The sequence below is a fragment of the Bacillus rossius genome, chromosome 10, assembly GCF_032445375.1.
Source record: "Bacillus rossius redtenbacheri isolate Brsri chromosome 10, Brsri_v3, whole genome shotgun sequence".
Taxonomy (NCBI): Eukaryota; Metazoa; Arthropoda; class Insecta; order Phasmatodea; family Bacillidae; genus Bacillus; species Bacillus rossius.
The window spans coordinates 44,345,098-44,369,060 of NC_086337.1; the positions used below are offsets into that span (position 1 = coordinate 44,345,098).

The window sequence follows — 23,963 nt, forward strand, 5'->3', positions numbered from 1 at the left end:
GGAGCGAGCGGTAATTAACATTCTCCCCCTTATCGACTATTTCGCCAGAATGTTGTTGTTACAGCTACTTTATCCGATTTTTTCATATTTGCATATCCCGGTTTAAGAAAAGCAAGAAGAAAAAAACTGAATGCCCTCCATGCAATTGAGGCGTGGAGGTAAGTACAAGTACGAGCGTTTAAAAAAAAAAAAAAAAAAAAAAAAAACTGTTTAAAAAAATGTATACGTACGCGCACAGAAAAATAAATTTTCTGTGCTTTTACAAAATATTATTTTGGACCATTTATTACGAAAATTGGCATGTAATTTTATATTTTAATCGATTTCTCATTCAAGCATAGTTTACTCAAACCATGGAAAAGATAATCTAATATTCAATAATGAGACTTTTTTTTTTTAATTCTGGTTATTAATGTACGTAGTTAATACTGGGAAAATTTTTCAGGGAACTGTTTACAAATAACTCTAACTATTGGAGGTACTGAGACATCACAAAGCATAAATTCCTAGGTAAGAATCTGTATCCAGTATTACTGCGAACACTATTTTGTAGTGATACAGTTTTTTCATGCAAATGTACAAATATACTATCATCTCCAATTTTTCATGAATATTTCTGTTCCATTTACAAAAAAAATTACATTGTACTGAACCTATTCAAAAACCCTACGGGTTACAAATGATAATAGAACATCTAGTAAATGATTTTGAATACAAAAATAAAAATGAGGTGTAGTAGTAATTTTTAATATCGCTCCTGTTGCAGTTATTTACGAACTAAACTACAAACACAAAACAAACCCTACTACTTATGACTAATAACTCAAAATCATATACTTGTAAATAGTTTTAATTGAAACCTTATTTTGGTGTGTATTTTTGTGGCCTCGTGTTTTTCTTCTCTAAGCAAAATGTTTGGTACTACTGCGAGTTTCCTAACTTTGTTTTTCCTAACATCAGAGTTATGCATCCGATCCGAAAATTGCTAACATAAAGGAGTTACATATTTTAAAGCCAAAAAATTTATCAGTTCTTGCTTGTAAATATAATTAGGAAGTAAATTATTAAATATTACTACTAAACCACATTTACCTATATATATTCTAACAGCGATTTAAGTGCATTTTATATACCTGGTTAAACATACAATTAAGAGAATTTTATGCAGTCAGTGAATTTATGCTTACGAAAATTTTTTGCAATAATTACAGTAATATTTACGCATATAAACTTCTAGGGGAAAAATATTTTTTGTACTCATTATTATGGCTTTACTCATTATACTCACTATTAAAACATACTAAATATTATTTACATCAAAAGGAGCTTAAAATATTTTAATAATTTCTTTACAACATTCATTAATTTATATTTATTTTGAAATCAGAACTGACATTTATTACTAACAGTTTTTATTGATGCAATACGTCTTCTTAACATGAAATCTGCTAAAATAAAATTAAAAACACGAAAAAAGAATTAATTATCTTCATTCAACTGACCTCCCAAACATACAAGTTCCGAAAATTACTTAAGCATAACTGCATCTAAACCATATCTTAAAAAGACGTGAAATAAAACGTAACTGTTGATCAAGTTCTATAATTGATAAAAAAAAAAAAAAAAGCTCTTATGTAAACTTGTATTAGTTCATCTAAATGTATTATTGAAGTTTTTGCTACTTAACTTAGAAAATATCGAAATAGACATTAAATTAAACACGATGCATTGTTAATTTTTTGTAAATATTCATGTAAAATTACAGATATTTGCAAATCTGTACATTTACATGAAAACAACTGCATCACTATAGAACAGTGTTCGCAGTAATACTGGGTTCAGATTCTTGCTTTGTTTTGTTCCCGTACCTCCAATAGTTAGTTATTTATAAACCGTTTTCTTAATATTTTTTTTCAGTATTAACTGCACACATTAATAAGCATAATAAGACAAACTAAGTCCAATTATTTTATATTCGATTATATTTTCCATGGTTTAAAAGAATATTTCATAAATCAACCATCAATTTAAAAATAAAATTATGCGCCGATTTTTGTAATAAATGCTCAATACTTAATAATCATAGCATATGTTGTATCTTTCTTTTAGTATTACAAACTGGTTTTCAAAGGGATCCTTCTTAAAAGTACAGAAATTTTTTTTTTCTGTGGAGTACGTTGTGTTTATAACCTACGTGAATAAATGTTTCTCGTTAGATAGGTACAACATACAAAAACTGTACCGTCCGCCGCTCAAAAAAAATTTTCAAGTGAAGACACGGAGTTACGACCACAAGAAGCGAGACAAAGCTTCACTACACTGTCTCTCGTGTATGTTGTTTCTTGTATTTATTTATATTTTTTTTTCGCAACGAACTGTACATCGTTCAAGTTTCTTCCCACCGCAGCAACGCTTTTAATTAGCGGTCCTGCCGCCAGGGGAAACACTGTCGCCGAAACACGACTGGACAGGGAGAGCTCGCGAAGAAAGAATACCGCAGGAAAGAAATAAGCGTTCGTGGGAATTTTTTTTTTTTGAAATGTGAAAAATAAAGGGGATGAAGAAGGGAAGGGGTGGAACGAACACACGCCGAGAAGAACGAGTGAAAATCGTAATAAAAAAAAACTGGAATAACGAGATTCTTCCCTGCTGCGGAAAAAAAAAAAGAAGGGAACGTAAAGAGCGAATATTAAGCCGCGGCGTCTCATTACCCTAACTCGGTATATGACTTCTTTTTTTCCCTTGTTCTTTTTTTGGACGTCCACCTTCGTAGAAGAGAACAACGAGCACACTTTTACCCTTTACTATCTTTCTACCCCCTTCCTGAAGCTTCTTGCGTTCCTCCTGAAACGAGGACGGTACATTTTTTTTTAATTTCAAGACGAAGCTTATGAAGTCCTTTTCAAGGCCGGATGATGGCAAAAGTTCCTGCAAAGCGTAAGGGTTGGAAAAGGGGGGGGGGGATATTAATAAGGAGGGTAGCATTTTTTTTCTTTAAGAATATTAAATAAATGACGGTTTATATTGTGGCAGACGGAATTGGGGGCTGCGATGAGGGTCCGCTTAAGTTTATTTCTTTCTTTCTTTCCTTCTTGAGCGTTGCGGAGATTCAAGTTAAAGAAAGGAAGTGAACGCGAACAACCATCGTGTCATCTCGATAAATTACACACTTATATTTTATCCCGCTCTTGTTTGCCGAGCTTTCCTTCTTGATGCAATTAGCAGAGAATCCTAGTAATGATTTTTTTTTCTGTTTTAACTTATTATTTTGTTTACTTTTTAGCACAATAAATGGGAGTATTTTTTTTAAATATCATTAACGTAATAAAAAAGTATGTATACTTATGTGCACGCATTAGAAATGATACTTATTTTTTATTGAAGACACTGAACTGTTTTGAAATTAATAGCAACAAAAATTAATTAGATAAATACTCAGTACCTATTCAATATTAATATAAACATGTATATAATATTAATTATTTAATCTAGTAAACAAATCGAGATAAATGTTAATTAATATTAAAATCAATAAATATACTGAATGTTTAGTATAATTTATTAATTTCAATTATTTATGAAATAATACTGTAATAATTTATAATGCAAATAAATTTTACATATCCTCACTTATAAAAATACACTTGATAAAGTTTTGAAACACAATTTCTATTACTAATATTCACGGAACAATGTTTTATTTTGTTTGTATATAATATTACTTCAGACGTTTTGCATAAGATTTGTTTAAAACGTTAGAAGCGTAAGTGATAACTCCAATAGAGACAAATAAAAACGTTAATAAAAATTACCGAAAGGCGAACTTAAACGTATACTTATGGGTATTAAATGCTCATTATAAGTATATTTTTATATTTATAAAAATATCTTCATTTTGATCGTTAACATTTATAGCATCCACGCTAAATTAATTTTTTTATTGGTCTTTGTTATTTACGTTTGGCTAACTATTCATAGATATCACGACTCAAAATAGCTACGTGCACATTAGTACGACCGACTGTAAACAGATGGTGCTAGCAGTAAAAGTATTCGGATACTATCCATTCCTTAGAAATGCATCAGGCATTTGATAAGGAATGTAGTGATGTGTGTGCTACGGAAGCATCCGTATTTCCGGATACAACATTATATAGTTTCATCCTATCGCGAGATGAATCCACGAAATGTTCCGGCCTCTAGTTATGAACAAGGCGAAGAAGTGGTTGACTGCTCTAACAAGTCTTGATTGTGTAGCTACAGGAAAGTTTTGATTAGCCTGAAGCTGAATAATCGCGGCTCTAGCTACATGCAGAGATCGCAAAATTTCGCGTATTAATTTCGCGATAGGCTAAAATTTAAATACCTATACCTTTCTTCTGCTCTTGCTATTGGCTCACTGTTCATCTGGAGGACTATTGGACCAACGAGGTACCCTCAACCAAATAAGTTTCGAATCACAGACAAACCAGTTGAGACGACTCACAAGCCAGTGAACTGGCGTTATTTTCCCGCGTATACACAAGGACTGTGTAGTCTATCTTGAAAGTAATATAAACAGCGAATTTCTCCAGTTCCTAACTGTAAGTAAACAACATGGTTGTCACCAGGGGCGCACAATATGTAGTATTCGCAAGAGGGGCCCGCGAAAATTAGCAGAGGGTGGGAGGGGGTACGGTCCGAGAGTTTTGCACGTGGGGCGAACCAATACAAGTCATTTCTGGATAGTGTGCTTGTATGTTGTATACTGTCCATATTTTGGCCTGTATGCATACAATAAGCAGAAATCTTTAAAAAAATACACAGAAAATTTAAAAAAAAAACAACATAGTTTTGACGTTTACGTTTATAAAAGCCGTCTCACAGTCACGATTTTGCAACCGCAAGCGAGGCACCTCAAGTGAGGGGCTTTTTAATTCCATGGGGGGGGGGGTCCCTGCCCCCTCTTCTCCTGGGATGTCTGCACTATCTTCGACTGTAGCCCAGTTGACGCTAGGAAAAAGAGAGAGGCGGCCAATTCCTTTCGACAACAACAACAAAAAAAAAATCAAGTGGCCACAACGCGAAAAGGTATCTTCGGGTCTTTCCGGAAACTTGTGTTCCCTGGTCCGGTGTTCTCCAGCAAGCTGGAAGAATAAGGAGGTGGTAGCGGGCACCCGGAAGCCATCCAGCCCCGAGGCGACGAAACGACGAACCACCTGCACGTGGTCGGGAGAAAAAAAGGGGGGGAGGGAGGTAGAGAAGAAACAAGTCTAGGGCCAGCCAAGTTATCTGACCCCCTCAATAAAAATTTTTTCCACACCTTTATGTAACTCAATTTTCTCGGGTGAGCAGCTGAAAGGAGGACTGAGGGGAGGAGTAGGAAACGTGGTAGAGGAGGGGGGGGGGAAGAAGCGTGAAGAAAAAGGACAAAATCCTTGTTTCTGCTTCGCATCCACACCTTCCCCTTTTTTCCCCCCACAACTATTTTCGCTTCTCTTATTTTCTCTCCCCCCTCCCTTTTTTTGCCCTTTCGGGCTCGAATCCTTTTCATTTTGTGTTATTTGTGTGTTACTCGGAGGGCGCTCGCTGGCCGGAAGTTAAATCATGCCATTAATAGTTCTGACCGCGTGGCGCCCGCTCTCGCGTATGGTTTAATCTCGCAGGACCCCAGCTTCTCGAACTCTCCACCCCCCCTTCCCATCCACCTCCTCTCTCTTACTCTCAACCAAGCCCCAAGTTTACCGACCGAACATGGCCGGATGAAGCAAGAGTCGCATTGGGAAGTGTGCATGGGGAGAGAGGGGGTAAAAGGCTTACGAGCCCCCAGGGAGCACTCTAAGGCAAGAGGCCCAGAGATCATAAAAAAAGAGCAGGAAACACATACATACACACACCCGCGGAAAAGGGGGGGCAGAGCTAAGATGAAGGGCGTAATAATAAAAATGGCAGGAGATGGAATCCTTATTCCGCCATTTTGCCGCTCGCTAAAAGCCAAGGAGCAGGCCGGAAAAGTAAGGAAGTGTGTTGGTGTGTGTGTGTGTGTGTGTTGTGGAAAAGGGGAGGGGGGGTAGGAGGGAAGAACATACAACGCTTCTGGACCTCCGGGACTTAAATGCCGTCGTGCGCGCGGAGAAACCGAACGCCATTTCGTTTCCTTGTCCGGGCAGAGAAGAGAGTAGGGAAGGGGTGTGAGGGTGATAACATGTGAAGATATGCGAACCTGACAGTGCGTGGATCGCCAAAGCTAGGGAACTCGACGATAGCTGTTGAATAATACGTAGTAAGTTGATTAGTACCTACACCACAAACAGTATTTCACTGAATTATTTCATTGAAATAATTGTGGGTAGCAACTTTATTTTCCACATATTTTTGTGGCGTGTATTAATTTTTCTACAGTGAGAAAATTCGCGGTGGTTGTAGACCAAAATTCGATTAAACATTATCCAGAAGCTTAGTGATCCACTTTGAATACTTAACCACTGTCTCTATTATCTATACTAATAATAAAACTGTAAGAGCAAAACGTCTGTACATTGGAAGGTAATAACTAATATAAATTGGATACAATAACTAACCATGAATCAATGAGAATTTTCCTAGATTTTTTTTACTAAAAGGTTAAACCCACAGGAAAAATTTTCTATAATAAATTTCTCATTCATTGTTTAGGAAAGTAGCCAAAAAAAAAAAAAAAAAACAGTTTAGGTTGGTGTGGAAGCGATCTAACGTAGAATATAAGTGAACAACAGTTGAGAGTCTTGCACGTAAAGGCGATACTGCAGTAGATCCACCAGCAGGCGTCGTCCTTAGCACCGTGCGTCACTGGCGGGCATTACTCCACGCATTTCCGACAACTGACAGACATGTGTTCTAGCAAGAGCTTCTACATAATATTTCGCCCCAATGCGTTTTATTTTTGTTACGAGCTATGCAATTTTTTCTGATAATTGTACTGGTAAGCTACGATTTTTAAATTTAAATGTTAAGTTCTTTACCCAAATTATTGGCCTGATATTTAACACTATAGATCATATCTTTTTTTTAAACGCATACCCCTTGTTATGATCTGATATTTAATATCTAATAGTCTCCATTCTGATATCGCTGGAATGAAATGACGTATTATTTCACTCGAAAAAAAATAACCGACGAAATAATTACTATAGTTTGTGTAAATTTTGATTCCAGCGAGTGCTCAAAGTTAGCTTCTATGGCATATCGACACATAAAATGCGATACGTAAGGCGTAGTTCTAGTTGTTTACTCTGGTGCTGCTCTTAAGCAAAGGTCAGGTACTATAAATATTATAAAAGGAACTCGTCAAATGTTTAGTCTCTTGGTTATCGCACCATACTACGCCAAGTATCAATAATGTTAAAACATACATTTTAAAAGGGCGATGTTATTACTCAAGACCACATTATACTTGAACTTTGGCTGCCGTAAAATATGTTGTAACCCATTTTCAGTTTTTTTTTTAGCTAACTGATCCCTGTACTGTCAGAAATGTTCACCTTAAATTTACAAAGAATGCTGGTTACAAATTATCCAGGGATCTTCGTAAATTTTCAGGTAGGTAGGTAGGTACTAAGTTCACATACTTCGAACATGAATCCACAAGAATATCCTTGGTGTACAAGAAAAACAATTAAAAACTGATTAATACTTCTACCAAGACACAATTATTTCTTCTTCTTCGTGTGTTTGTCCTGTTTATATGGAAAAAACATAACTCGGAAGTCGAAGTACGGCGTTGTTAATGCGAAGACCGAGTTATCTGAAATTACCAAAAACACTTTCTTTTATTCCAGGTGAATTATTTGTTGAAAAGTCCGTAAATTTACTGTGATTTCTAACAGTGTGGGCTCTCCATACATTTTACTCGCGATTTAAGTCAATGAGACGTTAATCAATATTGACACCAGATAACAGAACATATAATTTAACAATTTATTTATCAAATTGTTTTGTAGTCACGCTTCTTTCCGCGGGATTATTTTTTACACGCTCGCAGTGTTGGTATAGAGCTTTCCGATACTAGTCTCTAGTGTATTTGCCATTGCCCTACATGATCAGTCAACACCGCTATTAGTTCTGTAGCGCCTCGCGAACATTAAATCCTGTCTGACGCCCACCCTCTTTACTTTCATTGTCACGGCTCAATATCAAAACCCGTTATTAAATAAACGCGGCTTTAACTATACCAATGTTATTACAGTCGTCACTGTCACTGTGAAACAGTGACATTTACCGCACTTTTGTTAAAACTGGCTTCGCAGAATAAGCATTTTTACCTGTTTCGCATTCGAGCATCATTTAATTGCATTAGTTACTACAGTCATTTTTTAATTTTCAGGCTCTAAAGTTCAACCAATCTAAGTTTACGGATTCTTCAACGAAGAATGTAACTAAAACTACTGTTATACTTAAATAATTTACGCCAGTTTCCGACTTTTGAGTTCTGCGTTCCGTTGTAAACAAGGTAAACAAGCTCTTGAAGGTATGAAGAGTGTTTCTGATATAGACTTAACAATTTGTGTAAGGTCTTGTTATATTTCAAACACTTGTTTTTTGTAAGTTCAACTTCATATTAAGTTAAATCATTACCTATAAATATACGAAATTATTCGTAATTTTACGAAAAAAATACCTGGATAATTTGTTAATGTAGGCCGTACCTATATGTTATAACTATCTAATAACTAACAACTTCAGAACTATGAAGAATGTTCTTCGTCTTCCCTGAGTTATTTACTTTCGCAGTTACTAACTACGATTGAGGTATTCATTCAACATGATTTTAAAAATCTCTCTCTTCAGGTTAGACTAAGTAGACGTTTAACGTCAAAAAAATTTAATGCCCCGACACCCCATTCGTGCAACAGCAAAACTGCAAGTTGAAATCAGCACGATTAGGTAACGCAATAGCGGCGCGAACAGAAATTAATTCAATTATCCGATCGCAAAACAGATCTGTCTGAGTTGTGAAATGAAAAAAAAAATAATAAAAATTAATAGCCGCGTGTCTATTCCCAATTAAAAGTGATCGTGCGAGATCGTGCGATTGCTCCATTATAAAAACAAGCAATTTGCATGTGATCTCTTCATTACATCGCGCGTGTGCAAGAGCGCTTGTTTCGTTACCAGACATTCGTTGGGCGTGGGGAAAAAGGGGGGGGGGGGGGGTGGTTGCTACGGACCATCATTTTAATTTTTCCTGCATATCCTACATCAGGAAACTTCGCCCCTCGTTTTTTTAATTCGTTTTCCAACACGGGCTGTAGGAATCTACGGCGTGAGTAATTACTCCGAGCGCCGGTAGATACAACTCTGGCATCAAAAGTAATTAAGTTTGATCCTCGATTTCTTTCCATTTGTGTTATTCTCCACCCTAGCTCCTATTTCATAAACATTTTAATGGCCGGAATAATGCTGGCATTTTTTTTTTAGGGTTGGCCAGTATATCCCGTGTAATTTTTTTTGTAAAAAAAAATACTTCCAAAAGAGAGCGTAACGTTATTTGTTTGTTAAAATCTGCTGGTCCCGTGGAGCGGGGAAGAAAAAAAAAGTAAAAAAAGGGGGGGGGGGGATTTTTTGCGATAACGCTTACAATTTTTTTTTTGACATCAGAAACTTCGATAAATTTCCAATTAATTATTGCGCCTGTTGGAACAGAGGGCTAAGGCTGCAATCATTACCCCGCTGTATTTTTATCCCTCCCTAGTCCCGGGGGCAGCAAACAATTAATAAACTCTCCCCCATAATAATTCACATTCACGCATCCGCTCTCTGACGATCTGGCGCCTTCGCCCCCTTCCTTTTTTTTTTTTTTTTCCATATTCGCCCCGGATAGAAGGGGGTGGTGATGGGGAAAGCTGTAAAAAAAAAATCAGATTATGGAATTATACTTGGACGCTTTCCGATAGCGTAATAAATATCGAACGCAAGAGATACGATGTTTCGGGATCGTGGGTATGGCTAACGCTCAAAAATAATAATAATTCCCCACCCCCATTTTTTGTTTTGTTTATATCCAGGCACCATTTTTTTGCAAACGAAAAAGTATCCTCCGCCTATATATGAATATGTATGGGCCAGATTTGTGTGCATCAAACAGCGGGATAAAAACGGGAAATAATAATAAAAAAGAATAATCGAGGGGTTGGTTTTTGGTGTTTTGTCAATCCGAGCGCAGTACATCACGGACATGACAGTTGGTGGCCGCGATATCACGGTGAATTTTTTTTTCTCGTAAACCACCCCCCCCCCCCCCCCCCCCCCCCCCGCGCCCTAACCGGCTTGATAACGAACGGGTCACGAACGAACAATGCAGCGCCATTTCAGTGCATTTATTATCTATATTTGAGGGGTGTTTTTTTTTTCGCGGACATGGTGTGAAAGGGAACGCAGAAAGAGCATCGCGCGGATTTGGTAAAAAAAAATTATGGGGGAAAGGAAGGGGGAGGAGGGCAGAGAGGATTGGAGGGAGAGAGCGAGAGAGACGAAGGATAGGGCTTCATAATCACCACGGCTTTTTGAGCTCTCTTTTCCATCAGATAATTTTGATTCGGTTTATTTAATAACCGTAACAATTTGCATTCATAATGGGCACGGCTTACATCGGGACAGCGTTTCGCGAGTGACGTAATCGCGAATTAATCTAGTGCCCGAAAAGGGGAAAAGGGGGGGGGGGGGGCAGGAATTTTGTGCTGCGCAAAGCCCCTGCGACGTATAGCGTTGCGCCACCAAGGGCCTAACACGCGTTCGGTCGCCGCTAAATTACGAAATAACGATTTTTTTTTTTTAAATACTCGATTGACGCATTCGTTTCAGCTGTTTGTATGATCTGCTGATCTTGATTCGCAGCAGGAACAAATAGTTCCGCGTATCGCTGTTGGCTTCATTATAAATACGGAAAGATAGTACTAAAACGTTTTGTATTGTAATCCAAAAAAAAAATCTAACAAAAAAAAATAGACAGCCCTACACACACGTCAAAAATGAGCATATGAATTTCAAACTCAGTAACATTTTAAACAAACATTTTTAAACAAAAATAATAATCAATAAAAAACGTAACTCTTTAAGAACGGAAACTCAATAAACGAACGAAAATTAAGTTAAAACATAAGTATTTACAAAAACAAAAAAGGCCTACCGACGCAGGTCACCAAAGTTAAATAAACAAAAATGTTGTGAATATATGTATTAAAAAAATATTCGTAAATAATAAGTTAAAAAATAAAAATATTTCATCCACAGATTTTTATGACCTAGTTCTACATCGTGATTCACATAATATTTAGTCGGGGTGAGTACTAAGGGCCGGTTTCACCAAGCAGGTTTAATTTTATTACAAAACGAGATTTACAAAACTAGATGAAGTATAATCGTAATTTTAATTCCGACGTGTGTTTCACAATCGTTACACAAGTTTAAATTAATCGAGATTTCTAAAACTCGATTTATAAATGCCTTCCACATAAAAACACCCATTACCTAGCGAATATTCCCGAATATCTGTCGGAGATACCCGAATATGTATTTTTTTTTCCCTCATGTATATGCAGCTTTTGGCCGAGCGTAATTTATGGTGGCCGCATCAACCTAAAAAAACTTTTTTTTAAAATTATAATACCGTGGAAATGGTCATATCGCATATAAACATGATTGGTAATGGTGCAGTTTTAGCTGTAATTAAAGAAATGCGACAAAGAAGTCCAAATCTTTCACCACATGAGAAGACAGTTTTTTTTAGATCAGTCTATGTGCAGACTGTTTCGACAGACGGAAATGGGTTCTGAAGTCCACTTCATCATAGCTTTCAAAATAATTACTCCTTTCGCGAATTGTACGAGGTCGACGCAAGGGAATAAAATCATCTCCATCCGAATCTTCTTCGAATATAACATTGTAAGCTGCTCGAGCCATTTGTTTACATACGTTAAGCGAGATTAGCTGCGCAAACTGGATGAACTTGGCCAGTTAATATAAAATCTCGCTTTACTCTGGAAAATCGAGATTACGCATGTGGTGAAACGCAGAAACGACTAAACGAGTTAATATTGAAACTAATCGAGATTAATTTGCTTAAACTAAGTTGGTGAAACCGGCCCTAAATATTTATTTGTCAACTTTTAGGCTCGTTAAAATGAAAAAAATCAATTATAATAAAAAAATGGCCAATACAGATTCATAATTTTGACAGGTGCACAGAACTTAAATTATTTTTTCTTTTACCAAATATTCCTTTGGAATCTAGTTGCCAAGAAGTAGTTTATAATGTTACAAATAAATATGTTGTAACAACTTAGTACAACACGTAGCTATGATTTTTTTTTTCATATTGAAACACGTTTTCCGAGATAATACTATTTCTTAAGAAAATTGGCACATAATTTTATATTTTAATTGATGTTCCATTCAAGTATAATTTTTGAAACCACGGAAAAGATAATCGAATATTAAATAATTGGTCTTTATTTTGTTTTATTATGCTTATTAATGTGTACAATTAATACTGGAAAGCTATTAAGGAAACTGTTTACAAATAACTTAATATTGGAGGTACTAGGACAACTCAAAGCATAAATGTTCGAGCAAGTATCCGGACCCAGTATTATTGTGAACACTTTTTTTTGTAATGATACAGTTGTTTTCATGTAAATTTACCGATTTAAAAATATCTGTAACTCCACATGAAAATTTCTGTTCCATTAAAAAAAATTACAGTAAGGTGAATATTTTTTTTCTAAATCAAAAGATGTCAATAAAAAGCATGGATATCAGAAATGATACACGATTGAGCAGAAACTTTATTAATGAGAACCATACTTCCGAAGAACGTGCATACCTATGCGTAATACGAAAATAGGAGGGTAATTAAAAGAAGGGAGCAAAGACAATCCGTATATAAACACGAGAAGCAACTCAACGAACTGAGGTTTATTTTCCTGACCCAACTTATTCTTCTAAGTGCATTGCGTTGGGAGTGGTCTGGGTTAGGGAAGACTCTTTAAGTGCGTCTCAGGCCGAAGCCTATACGCCTCATCAATTAGGGACACCTGTATTTCGCGAATACATTTCGTGTCAAGGTATTTCACAAATTACTGTAGCTTTTTCTAAGTGTCATGGTTAGAGACACCTGTATTTCGCGAATACATTTCGTGTCAAGGTATTTTACAAAATACTGTAGCTTTTCTCCTGTGGTTATTGGCTAAGGTCGGGGAGAGGTGTCGTCCCGCTCTTGACGGGGCCAATGAGAATGTGGTCACCGTACTGCTGCACCCTAACAATTTGCCATGACTCTTAGAAAAAGCTACAGTATTTTGTGAAATACCTTGACACGAAATGTATTCACTAAATACAGGTATCCCTACTCATCATGCATGTGTTTTAATCGGTAATTGGCCAGCCGTGGCAGCGATTGATTCCATGACTAACTGCCATGTCTTAAAGCTCTGCGCAGACACAGGGAAACCCTGGGCTCAGGTCACGCGAGGTGCTATACAGCATGCACTAAGCAGGCAGGTTAAGTATGAGACAGAAGAAGTCGATCCAGGAGAAAAGTTGGGCCGGGCTAGAAAGTTTAAATCATAAATTTTTAGTGTTATATAAATTGCTAGATTTGTATCCGCACCTTCGTCACCTACCCAGCTGCCAATCAGCTCCAGGAACTTATAAATAAAGGAGACTATGTTCAGTTTATAAAATTAAATTTTTTTTTTCGTTTCATGTTATTATTTGACGTATAATTAAATAGGTCGTAGGACGTATAATTAAATAGGACGTATATACAAATAGGACGTATATAATTAAATAGGTCTGCGTCGGGCGACACTCCGGAAGGGAAGGAGCGGCATGTCGCATGTCCGCCAGCAAAAGGCACAGACTCGTGCCAAGGATCACGGAACGCACTGCACATCCTTCACCGAAGCGCCGGAGGCGCAAACCACGACCCCAAAACCCCGGCGATGTCTGCGGCCCGCCGGATAAATCAAAAATGTCCCTCCGAAAAAAAAAAAAAAAAGGCTGCGTCCAGCCGAGCTCGACGGAAAACCCAGGTCCCGGTGAGCTGTAGCCTACAACTCACGTAGTTTCGGTTCCCTACCACGTTCGTGCAACTTCGGATTTCTCTCAAAAATTGAAATTAAAAAAAAATCGAAGGGTTGGGTTAGGTTAGGTCAATTACAACATGCTTGTTTTCATTGGAAACTTCTTATTTAGCGGCTGAAGTGGCGTTAATACCAAAACGCAAAACTTCGGAAATCTTCGGAAATTCTTGCAGGGAACCGAAACTACGTGAGTTGTAGGCTTCCCCCCGGTGGGAAGGAAGACAAACGATCGTCGCCGCTCGTCGCGCGCTACGTCGGCAGAGGACGGCCCGCGGAGAGGAAGATCTTCGGCGAAGGAGGACATATATCTCCGGCGGCGGCCTCTGAAATCGACTACGATTCACTGAAGTGAAACTTCTTTTGGGCGCGACGAGAATAAAATTTCCAAGGCCGAATTTTAACGCAACGTTTTCGCGAAACATTGTTGTGAAACGTTACTGACACGAAAAAAAAGGACAGATAATTGGTAGCCTACATGGCAAATAATATGTAAAGAGAGCACTATGATGTATACGTTTTTGGGCTCGTTTTCGTTCTCCTCTTTGTATGATAATTCGTTCCCCACCTAAAAAAAAAAAGAATAAGACAGATGTGCGCATGCGTTTGTTTAAGAAAAAAATATATATATATATAGGTATCCTATACAGTCAGCTGTGAGTTCCTTGAATTTTATATTTGTTACCAGTGCGCTCGCGTTCCTCCTTGTTCAACCAGCAGCGTAGAGGTCACTGTTGAAACGATCCCTGCATTTCCCGCATAGATAGTGAGTGCTACCTGTTATGAATTTCGCATTTCGTTCAGAGATTTGGCGTGTTAAAAATGGCAGATTTGTTTGAAGAAACAGTAACACCTACGGTTTTTCTTTAAGGCGTGGGCTATTTCAACAGTGAGTAATATTTATTGTCGATTAATCATTATTAGAAAATTGTCTTCATCTCTCTCTCTCCCCCCTTACTATATACTCTCGATACACTATCGAGTCCCGAGTGAGCTAGTACGGTGAGAGTTGGGAGGATTTGGGGAGAACGACTACATATATAAAGTTGACCTTCACGCTTTCACCGAGCCCATTTTCGCCGTTGCGAGCGTGCAAACACAGATCCTTCGCTACAGACAAGCTATTGAAAACCATCCAAATGAAAATCACGCCGTTATACGCAACTAGTGATGGTAGTATCGAGGAAATATCACATGATCGATGTGATCAGCCTCCGTGGCGGTCGCGAAGGTAAGTGGGAGGGGTATTGAGGGATACATCCCTCCCCTCCCCTGAAGTTATGAAAAAAAAAAAAAGTAAGCAAGTCTTTCAGTACTAGCCAGATATGTGTAACAGATGGCAGCACCGTTCCACTCACGAAATTATTCTTACAAAATTATGTTTACACTTCGAAAATTGCGATATTTTGGTGTATGGGGTATGATCTTTTTGTGTGTGATGCAGTTTTTGAGCTGCCACAACGCTTGGAACGAACGTTCTACACAGGAAGTGTCTCGTGTTGAGAGTAATAATGTAAAAGTCCGAACCCATTGTTGTTGACGTAATTTTTTATAATACAAAAATTTAATTTTTTTTTATCTTCCCTAAAAAAATATTCTGTATCCACCACTGATCAGCAAATTCAAAAAAGGGGGGGGGGGGGGAGAAGAAACTGTAAACGTTTTCAAAAAATACCTACTCTCCGGACCGTTAGCTGTCATCCAAAAAAAAAAAAAAAAAAATTGCGGAGAGGAGAATAAAATATTTTGAAACCGAAGATTAAAAGGGGTAAAAAAAAAGCAATCAATATGATTGGACCGACAGTTTTGAAATTAATTGCGTTGTTTTCCATTTTCCTGTGGTGGGTCCAGTCCCCTACTCCTCCTCCTCCCTCCCCCTTCCCCCCGGGGGGGGGGGGGGCACGCCCCTGGCCATACATTGTCAGCGGTTGACCTCAGCGCGACTGGTGGTCAGCGCGAGAAACAAGCGGCGCGGAAATCGAATCACGGGGGCTGATGGATGCCCGCGCCGGACGACGAGAAGGGCGGGGAGGTGGGGCGATAAACCTCAAAGCCGCACAAATAAAATTAACGGAAAACGACGGCGAGCTGGCTTCAGGGCGTCGCGTCGTCGTGGCAGGTCGTCGCCAAATGCAAAACAACGACTCCACCAATAAAATTTCTACACTCGTTCCACCCTGAGCCCCGAGTTTATTTCTTTCGTTACAATCTGTGAGACTCGTCCAGGGCATGTCTGACTCCCAACGACCAACTTCAGCCGCATGTTCACCACTAAAAAAAAAAAAAAAAAAAAAAAAAAAAAAAATTAATTTGGAAATGGAAAACAAAACAAAAAGACTTATGGTTTTGAAGTGCTTTCCAAGGTTGGTATACGGTATATGAATAAACACTAACTGAATAGATAATGTCGAACTGAACAAAATTCGACAACTTCCGCAAAACGTGTCGCTATCGTAAAATGCCTTTATTAGAGTAGTTGTTCTTAAGAACCTAATTTACAAAAAAAAAAAAAAAAATTCACGCATTCTCACTCTCAATAACTTCATTGAAATTATTTTGCTACGACAAGTTTTTGAGGTGGTTGTAAAACTTGGTTCAATATAACATCATTCAGACGCATAGTGTTCCAACTGAACTACTTTTCCGGTTATTAGTATAGCCTTGAAAAAACACTTAATGCCCCGAAACTAGCTAAATTTTGGCTTGAACAAAATCTTTTATTGAAACCTTTAATTATTATTTTATATTTTTCTTAATTTTTTCTGCTAAAACTTAGTAGTTGTAAAGACACAAAATATGGGTTGTACTTGTGTCCGAGATCGTCTACTACACCGAAAGGGCAAGTAAAGTATGCACGGACGCAAGTACACAACATGCGTATTTAATTCGGACACGTCTCTAATTATAATGTATTCAGCTCCACATAACTACGTTTTTATGTTTACACAAAGAAATAATAAATTCGATTTTACTTCCGAAATCATGATGGGCTCTGAACACCTTGGTACCGACTACGTGTTGGTATATTTACCGTCAGTCATCCCACTACCACTTTCATTGCCGTATTTGCGTGACGTCACCATTACGACCAAGGACCTTGCAAATTGTCAACTTAACCCAATATGTTGAGTTTGGCTTTTACGTCATTTACAGACCCGTATTTTTCATAAAATGACTTGTTAATTTAATTTTTTTTTAAATAAATAATTAAATTCATTCATAGAAATTCAAAATAAGTTGCTAAAAAATAGTATCACTATTTAAAAACTAATATAGTACTTACCAGAATGTTTGTTTCCTGCCGTAGAAAAAATAGCTCAAAGTCCCTAAATTATTTCACCCAATATAATGCTTGATTTAAATCATTATTTTAGACCTACGCTATTGCTATTTTAAACTGTATGCCCGAATAACGGATTCTCACTATGACGGGTTTATTTTCTTTGACATGCAGTTTAAACTAGCAATAGCGTATGTCCAAAATAAAGATTTAATTCAATCTTTCCCATTGCAATAACCATTCAAAGAAAGATTATGCTTATTATCAATGTCTGCGATGACGGCTAGAGTTGGCTGCGATTCTCCGCCAAAAGTTCCTGGAGATTTTAAGAGTATCGCATACTTTACAATTAATTATACATTACCACTCAAGATAATCAAATGAATCAATACAACACGGTATTTTTTTTTACAGATAATCCGTCCATCTTTGTAACATCAAATGCGTAATATTTTATTTTGTTTTCCGTGGGCAAATATCGCCTTTTCACACTGCAAAAAAAATAGTTTTGCAATCCTGGTTCAGAGCTATGTACTTACTTAGTTCCCTGTTCTGGATTTTAATTAGTCGTGTTACTTTAGATGACGTTAGTCATACTTTCAACAAAGTTCCTGGTACCAAACGGGGGAAGATGTACAGGCTCAAGCGATCCGTGTCTGGGGACTCGCATCATCCCACACAGAACTCGCACAGTCGGAAAGGGATGTTGGGATGTGGTTTGAGGGTTAGGGAGGGGAGGGATCTGCTTAGGATCTCCCTCCTCACCCTCCGCTGCTTCCCCCTCCTCCTTCTCCTTGGAGGATCGTCGAGGCAGCCGAACACTGCCGATATGGCGCGTTATACACGGTTCTCGCGTAATTAATAATCGGTGGCTTTGCCCTAGCACAGCCGCTCTGCTCCGCTTGTTTCCTTTATTATTACGAAATGAAATGTTGGGTAAGTTAAGCTGCGAAACCCCCTTGCCCTTCACCCCCAAAAACTCCTCCCTCCACGCTCCTTCGTCCTCATCCTCTCCCCACTCCTTCCATTATGCTGTTACGTAATCCTTCTCTCGCGAAAACTCCGCCATTCTGCTCCCTTCCCCCTCCCGTCTCCACCGATCCACCTTTTACCCCCCTTCCTCCTAGCTCTTTCCTTGTCTCCGATCGTTCTATAACCCGCCTGCGTCCGGGATGTTCCTTTCAAGATGTCGACCGAGATGCACTGTCGCTCTCATGCGGGATGTTCCTTCAATGATGTCGACCGAGATGCACTATCGCTCTCACGCGGGATGTTCCTTCAATGATGCAGACCGAGATGCACTGTCGCTCTCACGCGGGATGTTCGTTCCAGAATGTCGACAGAGACGCACTGTCGCTCTCGCGCGGGATGTTCCTTCAATGATGCTGACCGAGATGTACTGTCGCTTTCACGCGGGATGTTCGTTCCAGAATGTCGACAGAGACGCACTGTCGCTCTCGCGCGGGATGTTCCTTCAATGATGCTGACCGAGATGCACTGTCGCTCTCACGCGGGATGTTCGTTCCAGAATGTCGACAGAGACGCACTGTCGCTCTCGCGCGGGATGTTCCTTCAATGATGCTGACCGAGATGTACTGTCGCTTTCACGCGGGATGTTCGTTCCAGAATGTCGACAGAGACGCACTGTCGCTCTCGCGCGGGATGTTCCTTCAATGATGCTGACCGAGATGTACTGTCGCTTTCACGCGGGATGTTCGTTCCAGAATGTCGACAGAGACGCACTGTCGCTCTCGCGCGGGATGTTCCTTCAATGATGCTGACCGAGATGTACTGTCGCTTTCACGCGGGATGTTCGTTCCAGAATGTCGACAGAGACGCACTGTCGCTCTCGCGCGGGATGTTCCTTCAATGATGCTGACCGAGATGTACTGTCGCTTTCACGCGGGATGTTCGTTCCAGAATGTCGACAGAGACGCACTGTCGCTCTCGCGCGGGATGTTCCTTCAATGATGCTGACCGAGATGTACTGTCGCTTTCACGCAGGATGCGCTCCTAGTTGGTCGCAAACGAAATAGTTCTTCACCCAAAAAAAAACCCTACAGTTTTGAAAACTATGGCACTATTACTCATAGGTGTCTAGTGATGAATTACACAAAAATGTTTGATGAATCGGAGGTGAGCTCTAGCGCTAGTGACGTATAATACGTCACTTTTTTTTTCTTTTAGATTGTTTTCGGTTGTATATTGGAAACTGGTTTTCTAGCGGAAACATAGTCATACACAAAAAACTAAATTAATTACTTTTGCTTTAAAAAAATTATTTTATTAAATATCTGTAACCGCCATAGAGCCTTTTTTCGCTGAAAATAGGCCTTTATTTTTTAACTTTAATTTCTACTAACAAAATAGTGCAGTTTTGCATGGAGAGGCTATAACCACAAACGTGATTAAGTATTTTCTTGAGCTTGTTTCCTGCTATAGAAAAAAATGTGAGCGTTTTTATCAGTACTCGCCAATGATGTGTAAACATTTAACCTCGGTAACGAATAAAATTCATGTCTTCTCGGACACGAAAATTGAATTGTAACAATCATGGCGTCAAAGATATTTTACATTTTGTTTTTTCTTTAAGGCATTATGAACGCAGCGCTATCTGTTCAGTATTTTACAAACTAAAAGTTGCAGTACAATATATACATTAAAAAAATTAACCTGCCACATTTTAAACACATATTATAACAATAAATGTATTAATATGTATTTGTTTTTGCTTAAACATTAGGAATCAGTCTGTAAATACTTCTTACAAACAAACCTCAACCTTTTTGAGTTGATTCAACATTTAAGATCATCAGTAAATATTTTATCACGAAATTATTTTATGTAACATGGCGTCGAATATATATATATATGTGTGTGTGTGTGTGTGTGTGTATACGTATATATATACATTAAACTGGAAGCAAGAAAATAATTTTTTTTTTATTAATTGAAGTTTGCGCCCGAATGTGTACGGGTTAGCCACAGTGAAACTGCGAATGTTGCAATATCTATTTCATTTCAAAATTATATATTTTATGTTTTAATTTTAACAAAACACACATAATTTGCACTTTTCCACGCTGTAAAAAAATCCTTTATCAGATAGTTTACAAGCTAAACAAACAAGAAGATGTAAATAAAACAGCATTCCAGTTTTCTGGAAGGCTCAGTATGGATAAAATGAAAGTGATCCTGCAACAATGTGAAAGAATTAACTGAGATTGATTTAAAAAAAAAACACACACAGAGAAAGCAGTAGTTCAGTTTGGCGCCGTAGGTTATTCGTTAAAACTTCGGGATAAAATCATGATAAGTGTTTCGTATTTTATATGTATCCGTGGTGGAATCAACCATTTTTGACGCGTTATTAGTCTCGTAGTTATTATCGATTCAAATCTGTCGATATTTTGTCACACAAGAAAGTTCGACCAACTGACTATCACTGCAACAAGCAAATAAATGTTATCAAGTAAAAAAAAAACTTTTGAAACGTCTTTGTGTGTAGACATGCATCTTTTAATGCAAGAAAATCTATGTTGACAAGCATGTTTACAGCTGTTATGACGTGATGGCGAAGCAATACGAATTCAAGCAGTTTTTTAAAAAAAATATTCAGGAAGTAGTTTCGCCACTGAGAAAAAGGATACGGGACCATTAATACTAGAGTCTAACATATGACAAAGACGTCCTTGTCACTTGAAAAAACTGTTCACAGATACGTCACATGAATTGATAATTCATTAAATTTTAATTTTTAAGTTATTATTCCTTGCATCTTGAAATAAAATATTGGTTTGTTTTTAGATTACAAAGGTGATAAAATCATTAAACATGGGTTTATAATCTGAATTAAGTCTAAGTTGATACTGCTCCAACTAACGTTACACAAAATTTCTAAATTCTAAACTGCAAGGTGTTTTGAAAACTCTTGAGATTTTAAAGTGATGGGATTAGACCTAAATTAATTCGTACTGTGCCTCCATAATTTCACTGCAACCTAAGTGAGAATAATTATATAATTTTTGCAGCAGTATTCGAAGTGCGATGTTATTTTCTGTTGAAGATAAATAAGTTTTAATCCAAACTGTCTGTTGTGGCTGAGATGTTTCCATTGAAAAATCTCTCAAGAAAATATGCTAGCCATACATGCATACTTATTACGCACGCACGTCATTGTTAAATACTACCGAATGTATCTTCCGCAGCTATCGTATTATTTCTTGCTATGTTCATTAATTACTCTCTCTCTCTCTCTCTCTCTCTCTCTCTCTCTCTCTGATTGTGTGTGTGTATTTCGTGAAAATCCACATTCATCAATACGGCTTCCAGAACCTAAACATATATTATTAAGAACGTTACATATCCTATAAAATTAGGTGATGAACAATTAAAATATTCTTTGACCATTTTTTAAAGATCTGAATAAATTTTCACACACTTCAAGGCTTTAAACTCGTCGTTCATTTCGACAGAGATTTAAGGATATCAAGCGCAGCCATATTGGATATTTAAATACGTAACCATAACCACCAATACCGATTTGATTACAAAATTTTAGCTTTTCGACATGACATAGGATACAGCCAAAAGCATTTCCTCAAAGCCAAGTTGTTCGGTTAGAGTAATTTCTTTATTGTAGCCTACTTAAAATTTAATTTTAAAAATTATTTCTCTGAAGTAAAGAAGTTAGTACAAGATGACTCTCTTAGTAGCAATAATCAAAACAGCAAAATATGAAACTGGAGTAAGAAGAACCTATCGATATTCCCGTAAGAGGAAAACCCTACCAACTTCGGCAAGCGAAAGAAGAGAGATATCCTTCCATCTCTCACCCTTACAACGTCAGAGCGCCTGAGCACCAACCATTTTCATCCTTGTCGTACATCCTGCTCCTTTCCCCCCTCCCTTTCCCCGACCTCATTTTGCAAGCAAGGCCCCTCCCCTGAAACAGCCGCCTAACTAATACCACTTCATTTAGACGATAAGGGAGCTGGCGCCAGAGGGAGGGGCGAAGGGGAGGAAAGAGTGGGGCTGGCTGTCCGAAGGGGTTGGGGCGGTCTTTAGGGCCCCGCGTACATTACACCCCTCTCCCTGCCTCGCCCCACCCCGGTCATGATTAATGAGCATTACATGCCGGCCTAAAGACCGTGTAATTTGCAAATACAACGCATAATTACACTTGATTACCGGGCGGATGGTAGGAGAAGTGAGGCTGCGGAGGAGGGGTTTCTGGAGCGGGGGGAGGGGGTTGGGGGAGGGGGAGTTTTGGGACGCTCTTCCCAGCAACATCCTCCCCCTGGACTTTATGATAAAAGATAGGCGCAAGGATGATTAAGGCTGCGGTGATGTACTGCTTGCGAAGTAAACTGCGTCCGAAGACAAGAGAGAAAGGAGGAAGAACTAATTAGCGAACCTTTCGCCCCTCCCACTTCACACACTCCCATTCCACGATCTTCTCTCCCTTACCTACCCCCTTCCCTCCTTTTTCATTCCCTTGGTTTTCCTTCCCCACCCCCTTGGTTTTCGCCATCTTCCGCTGCTGACCTCATTACGTCACGACGGTCGATAGTTAACAAAATAAACGACGTTAAGTGCCGCGTCCCGAGTGTGCATGCGTTATATACACGTATATACGTAAGAGCAGGAGGGAAGAGAGGAGGGTAGCAGCGCGTATATAACGAGCAGCCGCCGCTAAAACACTCCGAAACCACTTTGATTCATGGGCGTTCCCGAACTTCTTTCGGTTTCCAACCACTTTCAGCCTCTGGCTCGCTTTTTTTTTTTTGTGGTGGTAAGGGGGGAGGTGATAAGGGATTGGATGTGTTTTAAGGCCGGTTTTAACGCGGATCGCTGAGCTGGATGAGAACTGCCGCTTCGAATCCTGACAGACGGCTTCAAATTGCATGTACTTTTTTTTTTCCGCGTAAGAGGGCAAAGACCTCCATCTATACAAAAAAAAGTAGGAAAAACTGAACTTAGCATGGGATTCATGAATATTTTCCAAGAAGTAAAAACTTCCTTTTTTGGTCCTCGGCACCTCGTATTCAAGGTCATACAGAACTAAGTCAACAGAGTTTAGAGTTTTCCTTTGTCATCTGTTGCCTGTGTTAGTAAGATTTTACTCACATGGAATAAGAGTTATTTTCACATATTTACAAATTAATTCGAGATAATTAAATAAAGTCACGCAATCGTTGACGTATTGTTGTTTTACGGCTTAAGCCTGGGCTACATTCGCGATAGCACGCAAATAGCATGGAAATAGCATGGCGGCACACGTTCAGCACAGAATCCGAAGATACATTCGCACACGACACAGAAGTTCAAAAAATTCCATCTTTTTCCCTCCTTTCATTTCCAGGAAATTCTTATTTTTAAATGTTTTCATACTGTCATATAAGATTATTACATGAAGCAAATGAGTAGGTACCTAAATTCAAGCATTTGATTTCGCCATTTAGTTTTGAAGGGCTACGAATTATTGACTGCAATGCTTTATCTCGCAAATAAATACCGCGTTAAAATGTTTCACTGTTATCTTTGAAATGCACAAATTAAAACAATTGCTAGCTACTCTATGGCGC

At 38.4% G+C, this 23,963-nt stretch overlaps 1 protein-coding gene across 1 annotated transcript in view; it reads left to right on the forward strand.

The window, feature by feature from the left end:
• Window positions 1-23,963, forward strand: part of LOC134536329 (homeobox protein Nkx-6.1) — a 201,354-nt gene that overhangs the window by 176,190 nt on the left and 1,201 nt on the right. The gene's annotated exons all lie outside the window — the stretch shown is intronic.